The 6,402-nt window shown below is 52.3% G+C and overlaps 1 non-coding gene across 1 annotated transcript; it reads left to right on the top strand.

The window, feature by feature from the left end:
- The first annotated feature begins 274 nt into the window (after positions 1 to 274).
- On the top strand, positions 275 to 347 carry TRNAN-AUU (transfer RNA asparagine (anticodon AUU)). The gene has a single exon. It is a non-coding gene; the product is annotated as a tRNA-Asn (tRNA).
- Positions 348 to 6,402: the final 6,055 nt, after the last annotated feature.

Genomic DNA, 6,402 nt, shown 5'->3' with positions numbered 1-6,402 from the left:
TATACAGTGGAATATTACATGGCATTAACAGTCGTGTTATGAATGAATAGTTTACTGACATGGGATACCAAAATATGTTAAATTTTAAAAGCAGATTAATATAATAGCATGATTGAAATAATATAAAAAGGAAAAAATAGAATTTGCAACCTGCTTTATTAATTAAATACAAATTTGTAAACTATTTCATTTAATTAATTTATTCAACAAAATTGCCATTACATGCCAAGCACTGGGGATATAATAGACATTAAAAATGTAATTTTCAAAGGGCACCTGGCTGGCTCAGTTGGTGGAGCGTGTGACTATTGATCTCAGGGTTGTGGGTTTAAGCCCCACATTGGGCATAGAGATTATTTAAAAATAAAATCTTTTTTTTTTTATTTTTATTTTTATTTATTTATTTATTTGACACAGAGAGAGAGATCACAAGCGGGGGTGGGGGTGGGGCGGCGGCAGAAGGAGAGGGAAAAGCAGGCTCCTGGCCGAGCAGGGAGCCCGATGTGGGGCTGGATCCCAGGGCCCTGGGATCATGACCTGAGCGGAAGGCAGACACTTAACCGACTGAGCCACTGAGGCGTTCCTAAAATCTTTTTTTTTTTTAATGTAATTTTCAGAAAGGTAAAGGCATGACTTTCAAATAAATACAAAATGGGCATGTGTCAAAAATTTTAACTCATTAATGAATGAGGAAACCAAGAGGTTGTCAAAACTGGTTTAAAAGGGAATCTGAAGAGGACACATAAAGGAAATCAGGAGTGCTGAAATCTGAAAACTGGATGCAGAACTGGTCAGTATCCTACAGAGCAAGAAAACGTGATATTGAGAATCCTCTTTTTCACAGGTTGGAGGGGAAAATGTAGTGGTAAAATAGCCTAGTGGAAGACAACAGCACAGAGACCCTGTAGAATTGGGTAGCTCCAGAGGACCTGCTCTCTGTGCTCAGCCCCTGCTGGAAGCACAGCCTGTTACCTTCTTTGCACGTCTCAAAGTCTTTCACGGTTTTTCCCAACAAGCAAAAGAAGTTCCTGTCCTCATGGAACTGATCGTTCACCAAGCTAGTTTCTAACAAACATATAGTAACTTTTATAAGAGAAATGTACAGGCTGACATTGAATTTTTTCACCAAAAGGTAAAATGATTTTCCTAAGATCATCTCGGAGATTTTTTTATCAGTTAAGGAGGGAACCAGTAAGATATTAACTTGTTCAAAAGAGGGCTCAAAGCAGCACACATTTATAGTCCGGGAAGGATTGCTGAAATGAATTTGCCAACTGACGGAAACTGGCAAAGCTGTCAGGACACGGAGGAAGCAATCCATTTGCATTGGTGGGACGTGACCTGCTTTTCTAGAGACAAGAATTACTGGCCTTACTGTCTGTTTTCTGCCAGTTAAGTTCTGTCCCTACAGAGTTGTGAATAGCCTCATCAGAGACAGAGAAAGGCACACACCCCGTAAGATCAGGTCATCTCTGGAGGCGCCAGCACTGCCATCAGGGATCTCGTGTGATCTTGTTTGCCCAGGGCAGATCTTCGCACTTGTACCCCCAGGGCCGAGTAGAAGAGTCGGGAGAGAATGCCACTTGAACTAAGCCGTGGGAGAAGGTGCAGACTCTGAAGATGGGGTTAGGGCCTTCCAGGTAGATGGAAGAGCACATATGGAGGCCCTCAGAGGGCAAAGGGCTTCGAAGACAGGGAGGGCCCGTGCGGTGTCATGTGACTGGACAGGAGTGAGCCAGGAGGCGAGAAAGTGCGGGAGAGGACTGCAGGGGGCCCGTCATGCAGAGCCTGAGGGAGGAGTCTGGAGCTCCTTCCAAGCACAGTGGGCACCGGCAGAGTTTTAAAGGAGGAAGTGTCCTGCTCTAACTTGAGTTTTGTTAAACATCTCTGGTTGCTATGGGAGGAGACTGGCGAGGAGGCCGTTGCCGCGTCCAGGGCAGAGCTGATGAGCTGTGCGGCCGGGGAGAAGGGCCTGGATGCCCAGCTCATGGCTGGAATCCCCACCCCCCCCATTGGCAGCCCCCCCGCCGCCCAGACACATTGCGGCTGGTTAGGCCTTTGTGGTTCCTATGATTGATTGCAAGATGCACCTCAGCAACAACCATCAGGAAACTGGAAAAACAAAACAAAAAAACACCAGATTTGTTACTCACAAGCCCTGAAGGGGACATGGTATGCCTTAGGGCCACCCAGTGAGGTCTCGGGGAGTCAGGGAAGAGCACCAACCAGGGCTCTACCTTTACTAGAGTCCGAGCCAGAGAAGGCTGGGGTCTCACTGTTTACTGGTGAATTTAAACAAAGAGTGGGAATTAGGGTGCGGGAAGGGAGAAGTGGGGTCATTCAAAGGGCCAATTATATAGCTCACCCAGGGCTTTCCACAAGGGTAATGGACTGGCTCCTTGTCTAGTTGTAACTGGTAGCTTTGTCGTGCAGCTGGTGATACGTTTATTCCAGATGGATGTCTTTGAAATGGATGCCCTGCGATGTGCGATCCTGCTACAAATACACACTCTGGTCTCTGCCCCGCCCCCAGTGCCTGACCCAGAGCTCCTAAATCCCTTGGGATTTCCTGAGTGGCAGGGATGTCTGTCTGAGGAGGTAACTCTTGGCGGGTTCTGGATAGCTCTAGGATGGAGGCCGGTCACCAGAAAGACCAAGCCTCCAGGGGACGGGAAGGGGCTGGAGATGGAGTGAATCATCGTTCACGCCCACGTGATGAGCCTCCATGAAAATCCCTAAAGTGTGGGGTTCAGGAAGCTTCCAGGTTGGTGAACACGTCCACATGCTGGGAGCATGGCGCACCCCAACTCCACAACACGGTAGCTCCTGCATTCAGGATCCTTCCTGATTTTGCCCTATGTGCCTTTTCATCTGGCTGTTCACCTGTATCCTTTATTATATAATAAATTGGTAAACATAAGTGTTCCTTGAGTTCTGTGAGCCATTCTAGCAAATTATTGAACCTGAGGAGGGGTCCTGGGAAGCCTGGACTTCTAGCCATGTCGGACAGAAGTGTGGGTGACCTGAGGACCTACTACCGGATTGGCACGTGAAGTCCAGGGGATTTTGTGAGGCTGAGCCCTTACCCTGTAGGGTCTGTGCCAAGTCCAGTTGGTGTGTGAATTGAGTTAAATCAGAGGACACCCAGTTGGTGTCCACAGAAAATTGGAGAACTGCTTGGTGAGCAAAATCCCACACATCTGTTGTCAAAAATCATTCTGCGTGTACAGAGTAGTTTTTCCTTTTCAGTTGGATATGGGTGGGGAGGCACAGGATGAGTCTGGGATGGCTCGCCTTAGGGCTGGACCCCCCAGGCGGATGGTAGTGCTCTTTTCTGAGGTGGGGGGTTGGGGGTGTCAGGGTTCGAGGGGATGTCAAGGTCCCCTAGTTGGAGATGCCCCTCAGGAGTCCAAGTCCTCAGCACCCAGACGGGCTTAGTTGGAGATGCCCATCAGGAGTCCCAAGTCCTCAGCACCCAGACAGGCTTAAAGGATGGGCAGTGATAGTAGAAGTGGGTGCCTTATACCTTACTAGGTGCTCTGGGCCTCCCCCTCCCCCGACTCCCAGCACAGACAGGGGTCCCCATCCCAGCCGCCGCCCTATGCCCCAGAGCTGTCTGTCTTCCTGGCTGGAGAAACCACACCGACTTAACCCAGAAGCCATTCATTAGCAGTAACCAACAGTCACCCGTTGCCCTAGAGGGGTGAGGAGGAGGAGGAACGTGGTTGGAGGTGGCTCTCCACCCTGCGGGGGAGGCTGGGGCTGGTTTTCCATGCTTCCTCTCTGTAGGCATGACTCGGCTGCGCAGGTCACCTGGGGGGCTGGGTCACATCTCCGTAGGAAGCCCTGAAGGAAGGCTGGGGGGACCTGCAGCTCCCAGCTCTGGGACCAGCTCCCCTTGGGAACTGGACTGGGGCCCCTCATTCTGCACCTGCCCTTAGACGTGGCTGATCCTATGCAGCATTCACTTCCTTTCCATGAGCCCTTGGCTATGACTTCTGACCTCAAGACTGAGGTCCTGCCCCCTCTCCTTGGTCTGTGAGTCACTGATATGTCACCAAGAGTGCTGGGAGCTACCCAACCTGGTGATGGGTACCCAGCCGAGTCAGCTCAGCCAGCTTGCCCGTTGCCCTCTGCCCTTCTTCCCAGCAGGCTCCTCTGGGCCTGGCCCTGGCCCTGGCCCTTCCCAGCCCGGAGCTCCCCTCTGCTTCCTGGTCACAGAGAAGCGCAGCCCTTCCAGACCGATGTCAGTGTTGTGGTTAGAGTAGGCTCCAGTCCATCCAAGGTGGAAGGAGACATGGCTGAGTGCTGGGGAGTCTGGCTCTAGCATAGGCAGGTCATGTGGGTGATACTCGGCATGCGGGTCAGAGCTTTGCAGCGGGCCGTCTTGGGGGAAAGGCCTGTTCGTGGCCTTTGCTGATTTTGGTGGTGTAAATTGTCCCGTGCACGCCTGATTTCAGAATACGAATGTGATGTCAACCACTTGAAGACTTCCTGGAAACAACGATCGGCTCTTGCTGGCCAGTCAGAGCCCTTGGGAACACATCCCTCTAGTAAACGTGCTGTTCTAAAGGTAAACAGAGCAAAGAGGGCTCCAAGTTTACCTGTGATCTGTCAGCTTAGCCAGACACAAGGAGGAAATTCTTGTCATGGTGGTGGTGTGTGGGGGGCAAAAGAAAGGATTCTCCCCCCAACCAGAGAAGTGGTATATAGACTAGGGAGTGGAGGTAAGGGGTTCTGGCCCCCAGAGTGGACAAGCCCAGTGACATTTCTGTAGGAGGACTGACTACCTTCCTCCCCAGTGATTCGCAGCCCAGACTGATGGATTATTTTTCCATGAGAAAGGTGGGAGTCACTGAGAAAACGTGATTAGCCCTAAGAAACCCAGCGTACAGCCAACTTTTCTGAAGGAGGAAACTGTTGTGAACAAAACTTAGGAGAGTGCTCTAAGGCATGGAAGGAAAACTCTGGAGCAAGCTGACTTAGAGATGAGCCGTAGCAGAAGAGAGTAGATCAGTAAGGGATGGGGGAGCAGCTGTAAGTGTAGCCTGGAAGATGCCTGAAGGTCTTAGTGGACCACAAGAGCTAACAGTGCTTTCTATTCCAGGAAGACATCAGCCAGCACAAAGATACCTGACTCATATAATCAACACCTGGACCCTGGAAGTCCAGCATTCAAAGAGTCAGGTAGCTGGGGCTCTGCATTTAGAAAGTGTGGGAGTGAGGAAGGGTGTGGGGAATTGGGGACCCCTGAGAGAGAGAGAGAGGAAGGCTGGGCAACAAGGGGTGCTCAGCCTCCACTTCATGGAGATGTCACGAGGACAGACAATGCTGTTATAAGGTGGAGAAAGCTTTATTTCCGAGTTTTAGGTGGGACGTGGGTGTGGGCATGCCCAGACCACACAGGCCAGGGCTGGAGAGCCAGAAGATGGGGAGAGGATTCGGCGTGCTTGACACTTGAGGCTTTGGTGGAACTACCGAGTATCCCAAGACGCCATGCATGGAAGGGAGCAGGGGCAGAGCTCTGCGGCCAGGACGGGGATGGGCAGAACTGGGGAGACCGTGAGGAGCCTGGGCAGAGGCAGAGGAAAATGGGAGGCCCAGGCTGTGGGGGCTGGGCTGGGGTAGAGAGGGGGCTCTGGGTGGGACCTGGGACAGGGTTGGAGACATATGGGTTCCTAGGAGAGTTCAGGAGTGTGGTTAGACCAGAGGAAGGACATCACCAATGACGGAACACCAGCCAGTGAGCCGTGTCCTTGAGCGTCTCCAGGGCCAGCCAGCCAGCCAGGGACGAATGGTTCCAGAAAACCTTGCCTGCAGATGCGCGGCCTGGTGTTGCTCAGCCAGCGCTCACACCTGAGCAGCTGTGGCTCCCGCGCTTGTGACAGGCAGGGCGGAGGGCTGACCAGTCCTCTTCACCGATGGATAAACTGAGGCCCGGGGTGGAGGAAGGAGCTCCCGTTTAGCTGCTCCTGTGAGTGCTCTGCTCGCTCCCACGGCGGGGCGGCGGGGCCGCTGCTGTCCTGGGGGCTACCAGGGCACTGGCCACTCCCCTCTGCAGCCCAGTGTTCACAAGAGGGGGGACATTCAGATTTTCTTCCCCATTCTTTTAATTACAGTATTACTGTTTCCGCCACTGCTAAGGGTATGGCTCGGGGGCATTAAATACGTGCAGACGGCCCGCCTTCGCCTGCAGACCTTTTCCATCTTCCTGAAGGACTGTGTCCCCGCCGAACCCTAACTCCGGGCCCCTCCCTGGCCCCCAGCACCCCCTCTTCCACTTCCTGGGGCTGTGGCTCTGCGACCTCGGGGACCTCCTACAAGTGGAATCCTGCAGTATTTGTCCTTTGCCGTCCAGCTCTTGTCACAGCACAGTGTCCTCCGGCTTCCCCCACACTGTGG

Source organism: Halichoerus grypus, chromosome 6 (genome assembly GCF_964656455.1).
Source record: "Halichoerus grypus chromosome 6, mHalGry1.hap1.1, whole genome shotgun sequence".
NCBI lineage: Eukaryota > Metazoa > Chordata > Mammalia > Carnivora > Phocidae > Halichoerus > Halichoerus grypus.
This window is presented reverse-complemented; position numbering and strand designations above follow the sequence as displayed.